Below are 19,711 nucleotides of genomic sequence, written 5' to 3' on the forward strand. Positions count from 1 at the left end.
GTTAGCCCCAGACAGTCCAGACAATAAGTACATCCTTTTTTCAAGATTATCACATATCAGTCTGGGAAGTATTCTTGGAAGAAGTCAAAACATTGCATTTATCCCTAGAGCAGACCACACAAGCTAACTACACTGGTGAGGGGACTGAAGATTACATTTATCATCACTGCCCTACTGAGCAAGAAGATTTGTCTAAGCTCCAGAAGTTTGAGAAAGCATCCAGAGGAGAGTATTTTTCAAACTAGATTTTTGTGAAGAAGAAAAGCTAACATTTCTATAACCTGCTAGAGTTTATATATAATTTCACATCTCACCACTATATATATGTATATGTGTATATATATATATATATATATATATATACATATATATATATTCTTATAACAGTTTGTGAGGAACATGGGTTTTGTGTTGTTTTCTACCTCCATGTTATAGTTTAGAAACAGGAGGTTCAGGTTGCTTGGAGGGTCTTGTGTAAGTTATAAAACATAGTTCTTCTGGCCACATTTTCATACTTTTCCTAGTAATGTCATATAATCTCTCTCTGTTGTATGTCCTTCTGTCTCTCTGTGTCTTTGTCTCTGTCTCTATTATCTGTTTGTCTCGGTGCTTCTCTCTCTTTTTCCCTTTCTCTCACTCTGTTTCTCTCTCCCTCCTCCCTGATTGTCATACATTCCTATGTTTTATTATGCCCATGAACTGTCTAGTCTCCATTAGACCCTTTGCCATTAACTTTGACCATTGTTGAGGTTTTGATGATTTCACAATTGGTTTGAACTCAGACCTTGTGGTTGGCTCAGCTGGTGCTCTACAACTTGAAGCATGCCTTGTGATAGTTATTTTGAAGATAGAATTTTACAGACTTTTCTGCCTGGGCTAGCTACAAATCATAATTCTCTAGATCTCAGCTTCCTGAGATGCTAGGCTTCCAGGAATGAGCCACTGATGTTTGGCCTTAGTGATATCTTATTTCTATAAGGAAATGTCACATAAAATTTCAATAATTACAACATATATCAAGAACCTATAGGAAAGATGATGAATTAGCATAATTGCTTTTGACTAGTCATTCCAGTTTCCTCCTCTCTCCTAAATCTGTCCTCAGGGAGTTGTAATAAATGTCACTTACGTAACACCCACTGGATTTTCTATCTTCTAACCCCATTTTCCATTTTTGTAAATTCTTGCATCTACTGGGCATAACCACTTCCATGGAATGCTACCATTGCTCCTAGAAATGAATTGCTTTCATTAGATGCCATAGGTGTTTCTAGGTATGACTACTTTTGCCAAGTCTACATTTACATATGTTTAGGGCAATGGAGATCAACTCCAGAGCTTTGCATAAGCTATGCAAACCTCCTACCACTGAGCTGTATCACCAGCCCAACATCTGCTACTTGATAGGTCAATGTCTACTGCACATAGTAAATCGTTTCCCCACATTGTGCCATGACCAGTCACTCTTGTATATTATTATGCCTATAAATACTAAGTAACCATTAGACTCTTCTCCAGTATCTTTGACTGTTGTTGAGGTCCTGGCTATTCCACATTTGGTAGAGGTCTGGAATTATTCCTTTTGCCCTTTTTCATTTTTTATAAGTTGGCAACCTATTATAAATTACCAAAGCAGTAATACCCTGGGCCTTAGTTGTCTTATAAAAATTTCAATAAAAATTAGCTTCTTTGGTTTTATTTACTTCTTCTCTAGTAGACAGACACATATGAGAGACTTCTTCGCTCTAAAAATTAAATCTTTGCAGCTGGTCAAACTGCCCTGACCTAATTCTTTTGCCTTAGTGTTTTTCTACAAGACTCCTCAGTCTCCCAGGAGGCTTTCTGAAAAGTTTATATCTTCATGCTGTAGACATGAATTCATCACAAATATTGTGTGACACTGAATAATTAATGGATTATAAGAAAAAGAATTTGGCCTTGACTTGTAGAAAATTCTCTTTGATTCAGATTTAATACTTTAGGATTAATTTTCTTCTCTCTACAGATCCAATTACACTAGTTGGTTCTGCAATGAATAACATTTACATGATCCTAATAATGTTAAAACTGTTGGATTTTATTTGCTCAGTTTTATAAATAACACACAGAAATCTCAAGTCCATAAACCATGAAAAAATGTTAAAATTTTGTAAAACTCATAACTGAGAGAGACAAGAAGGAGAGAAGAGAGCAATACAAAAGGAAGTTTAAGGATGGGTATATAAGGTTCTTCTGGGAAATCAACTGGTACTACTGATAGTTAATTATAGTAATCCATTTTCCCTTATTATAATGAAATATTCAAGGCTAGCTCCTTTATAAAGAAAAGAGACATTTAGCTCATAGTTCTGGAGATTCTAGAGCTTAGTACCAACATTAGATTTGCTCTAAGGAGAGCTCCACTGGCCATGTTTGTCATATGACAGTTGCACCATGGAAGGAGTACCTGTCAGAAGGAAAAATCATACAAGAAATAGGAAGCAGAAGAGTGACCAAGGGCCAGGTTTGCTCTTCTATATCTGTCCCTTTCATGGAACTGACTCAAGGTCTCCTGGCAAAGGATGTAACCCCTTCAGAGGGAAGTGCTTGTAGGGACATAAACAACTTCCCTTCCACTAGACTTGGCCTTTTGACCTTTTGAAAGTCCTACCACTAATTCACATGATAACACTACACACCAAATCTCCACCACGTGAACTTTCAGGGGACAAATCACTGTATAGATGAATCAGGGAACAGAGTCATGGGTTTCTATCTCAAGTACAAAGGTGGTAAAGTCAGGAGTATCAGGTGCCCCCCCACACCTCAAAAAAAAAAAAACAGAGGAAGTCAAAAGATCACTTCTTTCAGTGGACCTGCTATGAGGAATTGAGTGAAAGACTTTTATCTTTGATTTTATGTCTTGTCTGCCCCACTATCAGAGTGTGTTTGAAGATCAAGTCCTGTGTTTAAAGTGATCAATTTATTTTCAATGATCATATGGAATTTGCCTATCCTAGGCATTATCCATGTACCACTGGCTGAGGAACAAGAACCGATGATAACACACTCCAGGGATCCTAAAATGTTTCTCCTCCTCCCACTCTTGGACAGATAAGAAAGATGAGCTCCTTGCTACTCAGAATGGACATAGAGACCATGAATTTAATCCTGTCTCGTTCCTACTTTCCCACCATGACCATCTTCTGCCTCCATAAGCCTCTTGTGATTTCTACATATGATAATTTTTAAATTTGTTATAACTACTTCTATTAAATTTGAGACCAGATCCTATGCTGTCCACAAAAGACATTTTTATAGACACACAACACAAGGTTGAGGAGGAAATACAGAAAGAAAGGGTGCTGCCATCTGCCATTTGCTGGAGAATGGCTCAGTCTTTCTGTGTGGAAATCTCATCTTGTTGTGCTTCATTTCTTAGGGGACTAACATGCCCCAGACCAGCCTTTGAGAGCAGTCTCACCTGCATATTAATACAACTGGAAAAAGAAATCTTTCTTCCAAAATGATAAAGGCAAAGGTTTGTTAAGCAGACTACACAATTTTCATGTCATAAAAACTAAAGTAAGAGCCTTAAAAATCACTGGTTAGAAGCAGAAACTATAAATGTACCATAAAAATAGTAAACTGAATCACCATAGAGATAAAGGTTTTGTTTTCTCCCTCCATAAAAAAAATATCTCACAAAATGAGTATGGAAAGAAAAAGCTATAGGTCCAACTGTCTGTCAGAATCTTTTCAACCTCTTTGCAAAGTAGGAATAGAAATCTAAATCACAACCTGCTAGTCACACCTATAAAGAATTGGGACATTTTGTACTATGACATTTTGTCACAACCCTTTTTTAAAAAGTCTGTAATTGAAAAGTATTTTTCACTGCTGGAAATTTTCTAAATTATCTGGACCATCTAAAGCTTAAAAAGCAACAAACTGTTCTTGCATTTTATTATTATTTTTTCCATGAAATAATTTCCCTAGCAATTAGGAAGCATTTGGGTACACTGATGATTTGGAGCTTGCAATGGTATATATATATAACTATAAATACTAAATTTTGGATGCTCCATTTTGTGCTTAATACTGATTCTAAGATCATCAGAGATTAAGTGAGTTTCAAAACTGCAGCTGACCAGACAAGGTCTACAGATTATATCGACCCATTTGTACTTAAACTGTGAAATCATTCAAGGGAAAAAAAAATTGCTACTGTCACTTCAAGCCTGGAAGTGAACCCTGATCATCTTTGACATTTTCAAAAACAGAATACTCTTTGGCTTTATTTTAAATGTCACTCCTCTGCAGGTGAAGGATGTCCTCACTTAGGAGATTGCAGGATGGAACAACTCGTGCTCAGGCATGTGGGCTACAGGAAACTTTAATAGAAATGACTACATCCTTGGAAAACAGAAGTAAGGATGTGCTGAGTCACATGGAGACAACAACCAAAAGGAATGTTTATGTTTCATCTTCAGAAGCCCAGGGTATAGAAAGAAGCATTCTAGTCTTACTGTCATAATGTAGGTTTTTAAAGTTCCAATTTTATCAATTAACTAACTCTGAGAATTTGATCAAAAACAACCAGTAAATCTCTGCTACCACATCTGTAACAGGGATGTTAACAATAACTCTGGTCACTCCTGGAGTTTTTGGATTCCTCAGGAATTTATTGAATAACTCATTTTCAGACTCCTCCTCTATAAAGCTGGCTAATTGCCATGCCCTGAAAATTTCGTGAACTATGGGAATGGGTGCTGCTGAATATACATACATGTATACACATATATATGAGCCCCCTTTGAAAACCATGGAAGTTTACTACATTTCAGAAATTCATTGGGTATTGCAGATATTTGAAAAATAATCACATACTGGAAAAGACTACCCCTCTATTTTCCTAAGATATTTACTTATTTACCCTTTTTAAGTAGAAAAGAGTTGAAGCTACATGCTAATTCATTTGGATCGGTTGTCTAGTTCTTATTTCTCCACTCAAGTGGACATTTTATCTCTCTGAAACAGATACTGTGTTTTCCTCTTTGGACAAGAACATGAAAAGGTGATGCGTGGACAACTCTTCTTCTAAGTCTGCATCATAAGGCTGCAGTATGGCACATGAGATAAAGGGAAAGTGTCAAGATGCAATTCTTCACTCTCTTGCTTGTCTCTGGAGCAGCATCAAACTAGTACCATCTAAGAGATGCAGTGTTTTCCCATCCAGGGAAAAACAAGGCCTTTGTGATGGTGAAGTAGTTTCATGCTTGGTTACTCTTGCTTCTTCATTGGGAATCTTCATTGTTCTACCTATCTGACGTTCTTTAGAGTTATAAGCTGGCATCACTTAAAAGAATTTTTTCAATGACTACCCTTTGGAAAGATATCTCCCCCAGTGTTTCTTTAACCATGCAAAATCTTTCTCTACAATCAATTCTGTTACCACAATTAAACTGAATTTCTCACTACTCACTATACCATCCTTTCTCTTCTACTTCTTTCAATTTGTTCCTCCACATTATCTTTGCATATTTGTTTCTTCCACAGACATAATGTGACCTCTTCTCCATCCTCCAAATTCTATTCGAAACACCAGCAATGTGGCAGGTCACTGTTGGTTTGTGCCTCTAATCTTAGCCACTTAGGATGCTGAGATCTGAAAATCAAGGCTCAAAGTCAGCCCAGGACAAAAGCTTCATAAGACTCTTATCTCCAATAAACCAGTAAAAAGACAAAAGTAGAGATGGGCATCAAGTGGTAACATGCTAACCTTGAGTGGATAAAGCTAAGGGAAAACTCAAAGCCCTGATTCCAGCACAAAAACAAACAAACAAACAAGCAAAAAAAAAAAACAACCCACCAACTCTGTGATGAAGATTTCTATGATGCTTTCAAAAGCTGAAATGTCTCCACCCTCAAAGATTCCATTGGCTTTCCCTCTGTAGTTTTCAACACTTCCATCAGTTCTGCTCTTACTTATTTTCTCTTGTCTTCAGTGTCTTTCTCTCTCTCTCTCTCTATATATATATATGCACATATATACACATATATGTGTAAATATGTATATATACATATATACACTATGATTGATTATATCTTTTTCATATATTGCAACAAGTAAAGCTAACTTTGACTTTATTGGACCCAGTGCACAGGGAGCAACAGCACATTGTAGAAAGGACAGGACTTCAGAAGGGTGAAAGAGCAGAACAAGCCAGAACAAAAACGTGTATTCCATGACCTTAACACTCTTGTCTTACTCTTACAATCGCAATCAGGAAGCTGAGATCTGAAGAAAATTTAAAGAAAAAAAACAATAATTCAGCGTATTGGGTCATGTATCTTGAAAATACAATCTAACAAAGTTTGCATTAAATATATGCAAGGAAAATTAAGAACAAAGAAGTAAAACTGACTGCCAGAAAAAGAAGTTGCCCAGAAAGTACACTGACATGCAACATATGAAAATTATAACTAGAAATCTACCACTCATTTTTACAGTTTAATAAAGCAATCTGGCAACAAAAGATTATATAATAGAAATGTAGGAATTCTGGAAATGGATGATAAAAAAGAGACAAAATGTAACATGCCAAATTAGAAGATGCACAATAAAGAAAAGAAAATTGAGAATATAAATAAGTGCATTAAATTTTAAATGAGATTCAAATAATTAATGAAAAATGATACATGTAAGGGGATGAAAATAGAATCACAAAAGAGATAAAAACAGGAAAAGCTACAGAGTCGACTGGCAAAGCAGATCCAATGTAAATGTAAAATGATCCCTGGAGAAAGACTGAAACAACAAAAGAGCAAACATTAAAAGGTAACTAAAGTAAGGGTTTTATTTTCTGGTCTAAAAAAACTGAAATTTAAATCTTGACAGAACCGATCAGGGTGTTGGGAGAAACGGGGGGGGGGGGGGGGGGGGGGAATGATGGAAAAGGTAATGTTGATAATGATGCATTGTACTCATAATTGTTATGATGAATTGAAACACTTTTGTGCAACTACTTAAGGAAATGGTTTAAAAATTTTAAAAACATTATGCATGCATCCAAAGAACAGCAGATCATATACTAAGAAAAGTGACTCAAACCAAGAGTTTTGAGTTATTCTGTATAGTTTTTTTGTTTTTTAAAAAAAGATCATCAGGAAAACTTTTAGCCACAATACCGCTGGAGAGATAGGGTGGCCCAGATTCCTCCACACCAACACTTTGGCAGTGATGGAAAAGCATCTCTTATTTAAGGAAATAAGATACTTTAAAAATATATATATTAAGAGTATGCTGGGCACTAGTGGCTCACATCTGTAATCCTCACTACTCAGGAGGCTGAGATCTGAAGATCTTGGTTCAAAGTCCAGGCAGGAAAGTCAGTGAGATTCTTTTTTTAAAAATTTTTAATATATCTTTATTGTAAAAACAAAGTACAGAAGGGTTACAATTACGTGAGTAAAGTAATGAGTACATTTTGAATCAGATTTTTATTGCGAAAATACCGTACAGAGGGGTTACAATCATATGAGCAAGGTAATGAGTAGTATATTTCTTATCAAGCATTGTTGCCTCCTCCTTTGTTTTTCCCCTACCATTCCTGCCCTCCCATCTTCATGACTACACTCCCCTCACCCTTCCACCCTCCTCGCCAAAGTTGTAAAGTTTGTTTTTCAACATAGCATTTTGTACATCTCATTGTTGCAATGGATCCACCTGTATCCCTATTTAAACAATTTGTTTTTCTTTCCTTCCCCTTCCCAAAATATACCAACATCAAATACAGTGAAAACAGGGGTTACCTTGGATGAGGGACATATAAAGCAACGAAACAATCACCTTATAAATATGCTACAAACAATAGTAAGAATGCAAAAAACCACTTGTGTCCTCATCTTGGGGTTCATTTCACTTAACATCATCTTATTGACCTTTTCTGCTTGTCCCAGACATATAATAGTTATTGCAAATAAGGGAAACCATGGGACCTATGTTTCTTTGGGCCTGGCTTACTTCACTTAACATAATTTTTTCTGGGCTGGGAAGTTGGCTCAGTGGTAGAGCCCTTGCCTTGCATACCTGAGGCCCTGGGTTCGATTCCTCAGCACCACATAAGCAAAAAGAAAAAAGACGAGGAAATGGCGCTGTAGCTCAAATGGTAGAGCGCTCGCCTTGAGCTGAAGAGCTGAGGGACAGTGCCCAGGCCCAGAGTTCAAGCCCCACGACTGACAAAAAAAAAAAAAAAGAAAAAAAGACGAAAGTGGCGCTGTGGCTCAAGTGGTATAGCGCTAGCCTTGAGCTGAAGAGCTGAGGGACAGCGCCCAGGCTCAGAGTTCAGGCCCCACGACCAGACCCAAAAAATAATAATAATAATTTTTCCAAGTCTTTCCATTTCCTAACAAATGGGGCAATGTCATTCTTTCTGATGGAGGCATAGAATTCCATTGTCTATATATACCACATTTTCTTGATCCATTCATCTACTGAGGGGCATCTGGGTTGGTTCCATATCTTAGCTATGGTAAATAATGCTGCAATAAACATAGTTGTGCTGGTAGCTTTAGTAGGGTTTTGTAAGTGATCATTCGGGTAAATGCCCCAAAGTGGGATTGCTGGGTCATAGTGGAGCTCTCTATGTGGAGTCTTTTGACGAAATTCCATACTGCTTTTCAAAGTGGTTGAACAAGTTTACACTCCCACCAACAATGAAGTAGGGTTTCCGTCTGTCCACATCCCCTCCAGCATCTGTTGTTACTAGAGTTCTTGATTATAGCCATTCTAACTGGGGTGAGGTGGAATCTCAATGTTGTTTTGATTTGCATTTCTTTTATGGCTAGAGAAGTTGAGCATTTCTTCATGTGTCTATTGGCCATCCTTCTTTCCTCTTCAGAGAAGTTTCTCTGTAAGTCTTTAGCACACTTGTTTATTGGGCAGTTGTTTCTTTGAGGATTTGTTGTTGGGGGATTTAATTTTTTGAGTTCCAGGTATATTTTAGATATGAGACCCTTGTCCATTTTATGACTAGTGAAGATCTTCTCCCAATCCATGGGCTTTCTATTGAGCTTGCTAGCTATGTCCTTTGCCATGCAGAAGCTCTGAAACCTTATGCAATCCCATTTGTCCAACCTTTCTTTGATTTGCTGTGTTTCTGGGTCTCTATTAAGAAAATTTCGGCTGTGCCAAGGAGACCTAGGGTTTCTCCTATTCCGCCCTGTAATGTTTTCGTGTGTCTGCTTTGACTCCAGGGTCTTTGATCCTGGAGTTGATCCTGGTGCAGGGTGATATATAAGGATCTAGCTTTAGTTTTCTACAAGTAGTTAACCAATTTTGCCAGCACCATTTACTGAAGAGGCTAGCTTTCTTCCATTCTATTTTTTAGCTTCCTTATGAAGATTAGATGGCTATAGGTCTGTGGGTTCATTTCTGGGTTTTCAATTCTATTCCATTGGTCCTGAGGTCTGTTCTTGTGCCAGTACCAAGCTGTTTTGATTAATATGGCTTTGTAGTAGAGTTTAAAATTTGGTACTGTTCTTTCTGTTAAGGATCATTTTTGCTATTTTGGGGTCTTTTATTGTTCCAAATGAATTTTTGGATTGCCTCTTCTATTTTCTTGAAGAATGAGATTGGAATATTGATAGGCATCACGTTGAATTTGTAGATAGCCTTGGGAAATATTGCCATCTTCAAGATGTTGATCCTTCCAATCCAGGAGCATGGGAGGTTTTTCCACTTTCTAAGTTCTGTTTTGATTTCTTTTTTCAGGTTTTTAAAGTTTTCATCATAGAGGTCCTTCACTTCTTTGATTAAGTTAATTCCTAGGTATTTTAATTTTTGTGGGTCTGTTAGGAATGGAGTTGCTTTCCTGATTTCAATTTTTTTTATGGAGCATTGTTGCCTCCTTCTTTGTTTTTCTCCTAGCATCCCTTCCTTCCCACCCCACCACCAAAGTTATAAAGTTTGTTTTCAACATAGTGTTACATCACATTGTTACATTGGGTCAACCTGTATCACTATTTAAGCATTTTGGGTTTTTCCCTTCCCTTTCCCAAATTAGAAAAAAATTATATACAAGATGCAGGACACCAGAATCAAACACAGTGAAAACATGGTTTATACCATGGGGGAGGAATATACCAAAGAAACAAAAAAAAAAAAAACATAGTACATTAGAAATACATTAGAAACACTAGCAAGAAAGAAAACAAACCACTTGTGTCCATATCTTGGGATTCATTTCACTTAACATCATCTTTTATGGTGATATGTACATAGCTTTTGACCTTTTCTGCTTGTCCTAAACTTATCCTAGTTATTGCAAATAAGGAAAACCATGGGACCCATGTTTCTTTGCACCTGGCTTACTTCACTTAATATAATTTTTTCCAAGTCTTTCCATTTCCTAACAAATGGGGCAGTGTCATTCTTTCTGATGGAGGCATAGAATTTCATTGTGTGTGTGTGTGTGTGTGTGTGTGTGTGTGTGTATACACCACATTTTCTTGATCCATTCATCTCAGTAGATGGGTTCCATATCTTAGCTATGGTGAAAAATGCTGTGATAAACATAGTTGTGCTGGGAGCTTTGGTATGGTCTTGTTTGTGATTATTTGGGTAAATGCCCCAAAGTGGGATTGCTGGGTCATAAGGGAGCTCTACGTGAAGTCTTTTGAGAAACCTCCATACTGCTTTCCAAAGTGGTTGAACAAGCTTACACTCCCACCAACAATGCTGTAGGGTTCCCTTCTGGCCACATCGCTCCCAGCATCTGTTATTAGATTTCTTGATTATAGTCATTCTAACTGGGGTGAGGTGGAATCTCAATGTTGTTTTGATTTGTATTTCTTTTTTGGCTAGAAAAGTTGAGCATTTCTTCATGTGTCTATTGGCCATTCTTATTTCCTCTTCAGTGAAGTTTCTCTTTAAGTCTTTGGCCCACTTATTTATAGGGCAATTGTTACTTTGAAGATTTGTTGTTGAGGGATTTAATTTTTTGAGTTCCAGGTATATTTTAGATATGAGACCCTTGTCCGTTGTATAGCTAGTGAAGATCTTCTCCCAATCCGTGGGCTTTCTATTGATCTTGCTAGCTATGTCCTTCGCCATGCAGAAGCTCTGCAGTTTCATGCAATCCCATGTGTCCAACCTTTCTTTGATTTGTTGTGTTTTTAGGTCTCTATTAAGAAAATTTCGCTAGCAGAAAAGGTCAGATAAGTTGGTGTTAGGGAAATGAACCCCAAGATAAGTATTCAAATGTTTTTTTCTTTCATAAGATTGTTTCTAACATATTTATAAGATGATTTCTTTGTTGCTTTGTATGTCCCTTCCCCACGGTATAACCCCTGCTTTCACTGTATTTGATGTTGGTATAATTTGTGGAGGGGAAGGGAAAAAACCAAATCCTTTAAATAGGGATACAGGTGGACCCATTGAAACAATGATATGTACAAGTCATTATGTTGAAAAACGAAATTTACAACTTTGGTGGGGGGGAGGGTTCGGTAAGGGGAAAGGATGGGAAGGGATGGGAAGGGGAAACAAAGGAGGAGGCAACAATGCTTGATAAGAAATGTTCTCATTACCTTGCCTATGTAATTGTAATCCCTCTATTCAGCATTTTCACAATAAAAATAAATAAATATAAAGTAAAATTTCGGCCTGTGCCAAGGAGCCCTAGAGTTTTTCATATTCCTTCCTGTAATGTTTTCAGTGTGTCTGCTTTGTCTTCGAGGTCTTTGATACATTTGGAGTTGATTCTGGTGCAGATTCTTATCTCCAATAAACCACCAGAAAACTGGAAGTGGCACTGTGGCCCAAGTGGTAGAGCACTAACCTTAAGCTGAAGAGCTCAGTGACAGCTCTCATGCCCAGAGTTCACCCCCATGACCAACAGAAAAAAAAAAATTAAGAGTAGATGTCAGGATAAAGCTGATAATAGCAGAAGAGGCATGTAATTAATGTAAAGGGTAGGGGGAAAGAATTTATTAGACAAAACATAGGAGATGTATTCCTGTTATTTATATCTGGAAGTTGCCCACATTTTTTTACAAGACAATAGTAAATTTTTAAGGAAGTTAATAATATAACTCAACTTGGTAAGAGGAGAAAGATACAAAGTATAATGGATGCTCTGTTGAGAGTTAAGGAATTGTAGGTGAGGACTGTTCCAACATTTGCATTCTCTTCTGGCATCTATTCTTAACTCGTTATATGTTTATAATGCAATTATGATGAAAGTAATGTTATCTTTCATGTGAGATGGATAACAAATACAGAAAAGAAAATGAGGAAGACTTTAAAATAGATAAAAATACACAACATATTGTAATATCATTGTACAACTAAGAACAAATGTATCCATATGCCAATAAATGTGACTTGTTCAGTTATTTATTTATAGAAAAAGAATTTGCATTGAGACACAATGCAAGATGTGAGAACATATACATTAATGAATATACTTAAAGAAAGTAATTCATGCAACCTTAATGTGAAGAATGTGAAAGAGTTTATAAGCACATGCAAGATAGGACAACATGAATCTTAATCCAAATACCAGACAGTTGTGACTGTTGGACCAAGGGTAGTCCAAGAACATCGGGGTGGGATAGGATGGGATATGACACAGTTTAAATCAATATAAATGAATATTCATATGCTAAAATGTTACAGTAGCTCTCACGAAATGAAAATGGCAGATGAAACAGAAGAAATGGATCAAAACATACTAAGAACAAGACACTGTGTTTCTTTCAGTCCACAGAGATCAATGTTATAAATATAAACAGCATAGTTTAAACAGCATCTGATTGGCATATATTAAGTTGTAAGCCTTGAAAATAAAGAATTTTATCCTCGATTTCTCTGGTTATAACCTGAAACTGATTAAGACAAAGAGAAAAATCTGAATACAATTTTAAAAGTGGAAATAATGTGGAACACATTTTAATGCCCATATAAATCTTCTAAACAGGGCTGGGAAGGTGGCTCAGTGGTAGAGCACTTGCCTTGCATGCATGAGGCCCTGGGTTCGATTCCTCAGCACCACATAAGCAAAAAGAAAAAAGCCGAAAGTGGCGCTGTGGCTCAAGTGGTAGAGCACTAGCCTTGAGCTTAAGAGCTGAGGGACAACGCCCAGGCCCAGAGTTCAGGCCCCACGACCAGAGCTTAAAAAAAAAAAATCTTCTAAACAATAACAGAAAAGAATTGTCTTTTTCCAAAAAAAATGCACCATTATCAAATATAGTTCATTCCAGAAATGAAAATATGCCTATTTCACAAATTGTAGCATGTTAATATATCTAAGGAGCAATGCCAATTTCTGATATCCAATCCAACGTTTAAATAAATTAAAGTATTTTCATAATATACACTATACACAAGATGAAGTAGTGGATATGAATATAAGGCAAAATCATGTTTTATTATAAGGGACATGTATTTCAGAATAAATCATGTTTTAAAGCGACCCAGGAAAGGGTTTTGCCCAAAACAAGCAAAACAAGAATTCCCAATAGAGCCTTTTTTTTAATATTGTGTGTTATTAACCAACATAAGGAAAAAGGAGATTGTTAGTCTAAAAAACAGGAAGTAAAGGCATAAATGGTACTTGCAAATTATATAATTATATTGCTTGAAAACACAAGCAACTAACTAAAAGTCTGATATAGACAGATAATTCAATCCTGCATCAGGGTATCAAATTTCACATCAGAAATCAAAAGAATCCATGTAGAAGAAAGTGCTGGAGGATACAATGGGGAAAATAACATTTATAACAGCAGCCAAAGAAAGGGGAAAATTAATAGGAAAATTTAAACTTAACAAAATTTTGTTTCTTAAATAAGGAAAACTTTACATATACTGAAGGTCTCAAAAAGACATCTTGGTTGTCTTCAATATAACCAATAGACAAAATGAAGCCTCTCTCTTTCTCTCTCTCTCTCTCTCTCGCTTTCTCTCTTTCTATACATATATATATACATATACATAATTTATCTTATAATATGATGCTTGATGCTTTAAAAATAAATATCAAGCCCTTGTCTTTTTCTATCTTTGCAATGATGGCCACTGTTTTGTATTTTGTTTATTTGAACTGGAATATTCTTTTTAAAGTATACAAATAAAACAAAGTAAGAAGGAGACAGAGAAAGGTCTTAAAAAGGAAAATCAAGGAAGTAAATTCTGCCTCCACTGAACACTATTCTAATAGACTTTTCTGCACAGAGCTTCTAGATTCCAAAAGGTTTGATGATGATGTGTGGACAGACAGACCAAGTTATCAGATAGAAAGTCCAGAAATGATGCTACCTATATCCATAAATAAGGTACTTCAAGTCTGTGTAGAAATGACATGAATGTAATGAAAATAAAAACTTCCAGTACCTTTGCCTCTCAAAAGAGAATTCCAGGTACATTCAAGGACAATTCAAAATATATTAAAGATTTTAAAGGTATGCATTTAAAGATGGCCATAAATGAACCTAAAGTAAACAAAGAATTTATTTTGTTACCTTAGAACAGGAAAAGTTCGTCTGATCCAGGAAGCAATAAATGCATTAATATACCTAATATACCTATATGATGCTCATAATATTGTGGTGCATATTCTGAAAGAGAATTATCTGGAGGCAAGAAGAAGAGCTAAGCAGTTAATATAAACAGTAAGGTTTCAGTGTGCAGGAGACAAGCACTTGGCAGAACTGAGGGACTTTTAAATTTCTCAGAACTTGTAAGAAGTAGAAGTAAAGTTAAGCATGATGCTTTGTAGTGGCAAGGTGATCATTACCTTGAGAGAAAAGGGAGGAGATTTGGTAGTGGCTTCATTGATTGGAAAGTGTTGAGGACCAGAGAGGGCCTAAAGTGTCCCAAGAATAAATAGAGGAACACAAAAGGCCTGTCGTGAGTCTAAGTATTTTCAGGAAATGTTGGGTTGGAAGAACAGAACTGCACTTTATCAGCATTGCTTTAATGGAAATTGTAAGAGTGGAGATGTTGCCTAGAGACAGAAAATGTAGTGAGAAGAAAAGAAGAACAGGACGAGAGTCTCACAAACACTATTTTTAAAGGTCTAACTTAAAGAACTCAAATCCACAAAGGAAATTGAGAAGTGATCACAAATATGAAAAGAAAAAAAATCGACAGGAATTGAATTGTGATAAACTTTCCAGGAGACATTTTCAAGAAAAGTTAGACCAGACTTCTACAGATTACAGGGGGAGAAAAGTTTGATAAAGACTGACATGCATCCATTTTATGAGAAATAACAGAATAACTCTTTCCTGTTGTGAGAAGAATTGCCCTGGAGAGATAGCAATAAAAGTCACACAGCAGTGGTACAAGGGAGAAAGGGAAGGAAAAAGTGTAAACTGCCTGTACCAAATTTAGTTAGAGAGAAAATCTGGGACATTAAACAATAGCTAAAAGAACTGAAAGATAGACAGTATTAAAAATAATAGGGGAGAAATATATGTTTATTTGTATGTGAAATGAGACAAGGCAGCAGAAGGAGCCATTAGAAGTACTAAAAATAAGAATTCTGTGAAGATTCAGTAAGTTTTAGGGCATGCTTTGAATGGTTAGGTTTAGACTCAATATCTTAGGTCAACTTTCTTGTGGGATTGGAAAGAGATGATATAACCATGATTATTGATGGGGAAGGATGGACTAAAATCAGGAAAGTAAGTGATGATCTATCTGTGGTGGAATAGGAGAAATTCTCTTTGCAAACATATATATATATAAAATATATAATTGGATATAAATTATAGATTATATATATTTAAGTATATTTACAAGGGAAATAATTTTTAATTAATTTAATTTTATTTATTTTTTTGTGAACATACTGTACAGAGGGGTTACAATTACATGGGCAGGATAATGCGTACATTTCTTATCAAGCATTGCAGCCTCCTTACAAGGGAAATATTTTTTAAACAAATTTCAAGTTTTTATGTATATCATTTAGAAATATATATAAATTATAAATTAATATATTTATTATATATTTCCAAAGAGAATATATATGCACAATATTTCTGAGAATTTTCAAGCAAGTATTTTGCTTTTATTTTGTTTTTGTTTTTTGGTACCAGTATTGGGGCCTGAATTCAGGACCTCATGTTCTCACTTGGTAGGATGGTATTCTACCACTTGAGCCACACCTTTATTCCAGGCTGTGCTAGTTAACCGGAGATAAGAGTCTCACAGACTTTTTTCTGTCCAAGCTGAATTCAGTCTGTGACCCGTATATCTTAACCTCCTGACTTAGGTTTACAGGCACGAGCCACCAGTGCCCAGCTCATTCTCCATGAAATGAAATTGAAATATCATGCTTAAAATATGAAATTATTTTGTCACCAAAACCTGATACAATTTTTTTCTTTTTTAATATATTTTTATTGTACAGATACTTTACAGAGGGGTTACAGTTACATGAGTGAGGTAATGGGAACATTTTCTATCAAGCATGGTTATCCCTCCTTTGTTTTTCCATCCCTTCCTTCCCCACTTCCCCAACTCCTCCCTCCCCCTACCTCCTGAAAGCTGTAAAGTTCATTTTCAACATATTGTCTTGTACATCTCATTGTTACAATGGGTCAACCTGTATCCTTGTTTCAGCATTTTGTTATTTCCCTCTGTGTGGTTGTTTGTAAAATATCTTTTTTGTATATTTTTATTGTAAAAATGCTGTACAGAGGGGTTACAATTACATGAGCAAGATAATGAGTACATTTCCTATTGAGTATTGTTGCTGCCTCCTCTGTTTTCCCCCTATCATCCCTTCCCTCCCATCTCCACAACTACACCCCCCACCCCTGCCAAAGTTGTAAAGTTCATTTTAACATAGTATTTTGTATATCTCATTGTTACAATGGGTCAACTTGTATCCTTATTTAAACATTTTGTTTTTTCCCTTCCCCTCCTCAAATTAGAGAAGTGTATATAAAAGATGCAGGGTCCAGACATCAAATACAATGAAAACAGGGGTTATACCATGGGGAGAAACGCACAAAGCAACAAAAAAAAATTACATGGTACATTATAAATACATTAGAAACAATAGCAAGAAAGAAAAAAGATATCTGTGCCCCTATCTTGGGGTTCATTTTGCTTAAGATCATCTTATATGATCATATGTGCATAGCTTTTGGCCTTTTCTGCTTTTCCTACACATGTACTAGTTATTGCAAATAAGGGAAACCATGGGACTTATGGTTTCTTTGGACTTGGCTTACTTCACTTAATATAATTTTTATATTAAAGTGGATGCTATACTTTGATTTTTTTGCAGATTTCATGTTTACATACTAAGAGCTACAGAGTAGTTTATTTGAAAATAATGAGGGTAGAATTAAAAGTCCATTGTATATATAATACATATTATTGATCCATTCATCTATCAGGGGGCATCTAGGCTGTTTCCATACCTTAGCTGTGGTGAATAGTGCTGCAACGAATATAGTTATAGAAATGGCTTTACTGTATCTTGGCATGTAATCTTTTGGTAAAATGCCCAGGAATGGAATTGCTGAACAATAGGGTAGTTCTATGGTCTAAAATCTAGTATATAGCTCAGTGGAACTTTATTCTTCAATTAAGAAGAATGATATGTTATTTGCAAAGGAATGGATGCACTTAGAAAAAAAATCATGTTAAAAGAAATGTCAGACCCAACAAGGTAGAGAACAATGGTTCTCTCATATGTCCATGGAAGTTAGAACTAGGTTATAAATGTGCCTGTAAATACTATATATATATATATACTGTATGTAATACTGTACATAAATGTATACAAATGTATTAACCAAAATATGGTATTTTCAGGCAAGAATTGAAACAATATTATTCCTTAGAAAGGCTAACTCATAGTCCAACGAAATGAATACCAGGAAAAAGGTGAGAGGAAGGGTAAAGTGGAGGATAATAGACAAACAGAAAGCTAAGGAGAATAATCATAAAATTTAATAAATATCCCACAATATTAAGAAAACTGCGGAAAGCGTAAGGTTGAGAGGGATGGGAAAGGACAATGAAACAGGCAACACAAATCATTGTAGTCATAAACAGATGTAGTGAATGGTAACTCCTTATACAACTACTTTAAAGAGTTCTTTTAAAGTCTGTTACGTTAGTTAAGATGATCCCAGGATGTGACACATTGTTAGACTGGATAACATAAATAGAGGCTGACTGGTCCCAGGACAGCAGATTAGGGAGCCTCTACACAAAGAAAGCCAGTGATTCAGAGCAATCTAGTGCTGAAGATCTGGAAGGCCCCCAGAGTGTCATCGGTGAAAGGCTGAGAAACTCCCAGTCAGATTGTCTAGAAATAATGGCATCAAGACCTGCTCAAGAAAGTTTCTCTCTTACTTTGCTTTTTTATTCCCTTTGGGTGCTCAGCTATTGGAAGGCACAGTCAGGTCAGCATGGGTTTTTCTGAGTCAGTTCACTGACCCACATTCTGATCTTCTCTGAAAATAATGTGACAAACCCAACCAGAGGAAGATTTTACCCACTGGCAGGGATCTCTCAATCTGCTCAAATTCACAACTAAGATCAACCATCTATTCACATAAAAGTGAAAAGAAGGTGTGATTGACCAAGCTTATGAGACTTGAACTTCAAAGGGCATTGGAAAGTTCAGTCTCTCATAACTCTGGGCCTCAAAAGCCATGTTTGAATTTTCTACTGCATTTTGCTAAACGTTTAAAATATATCAATCATGTTTCCACAGTTTGTCATTTCTAAAGTGCCTTTAAAAATAAGAATGGTCCTACCAGGCTTACATGGTATAGCATCCCCTGTGGTCAAGTAGTGGTGAATGGCTGTCAAAATCATGATCTAGAAAACACGATCCAAGATCGTAATCACATGTTCAGATTATTTTTTTCCACTTTGGGAGTATAATAGAAACAGAAGGAAAGGAAGGTTAGCCCACAGAGTTTGCCCATTTACTTAACAGCTTGTCGGTTGAGTACAAATTAGTTCACTATAAAGCTAGGTAACATAAATTTATGTAATAATCTAATAGAGGGATGATAGTAAGTCAATGACTAAATTATCACTATGTCATATATTTCTGGGTTAACCTATGGTTTATGTCATCTGGATAGGGTATAGTTTTGTTTTGTTGTTAATTGATAACTAATAATTGTACTTTTTTGGAAGGTGCCAGTACTGCTGATTGAAATCAGGGCCTCTCACTCTTACTTGGTTTTTTAAATCAAGGCTGGCACTCTACCACTTAAGCCATACACTACATCCAGGATTTTGGTAGTTAACTAGAGATAAGAACCCCATAGACTTTTCTACACGATTTTTCTTTGAGGCTTGAGCCTCATATCTAAGACTCCTGAACAGCTAGGGTTACAGGAGTGAGGTACCAGTGCCTACTATCATTGCACATATTTATAAGGTGCTGTATGATGCTCTCATTTATGCTTACAAATAGAATGATTAAATTAGGTCATTAGAAAAGCCCATTACCTCACATATTTTTTTTATAAAAAAGTACCTTTTTGTAGGCATTAGAACTTATCTAGAACACTACTAGGTTGAAGTATTAATTTTAGAAATCTCTACTGAGACCTACAAGCAAAAGAGAATAAAAACAATATTAGTTGTGAACAATGTAAGACAGAAACATACAACTTATTTTTTGGTACAGTTGTGAGAAAATTTCAATTAAATATTCTGTGTCATTTGATAGGAAAT

Source organism: Dipodomys spectabilis, unplaced genomic scaffold (assembly GCF_019054845.1).
Source record: "Dipodomys spectabilis isolate Male_0828 unplaced genomic scaffold, ASM1905484v1 ptg000017l, whole genome shotgun sequence".
In the NCBI taxonomy this organism is placed as follows: Eukaryota; Metazoa; Chordata; class Mammalia; order Rodentia; family Heteromyidae; genus Dipodomys; species Dipodomys spectabilis.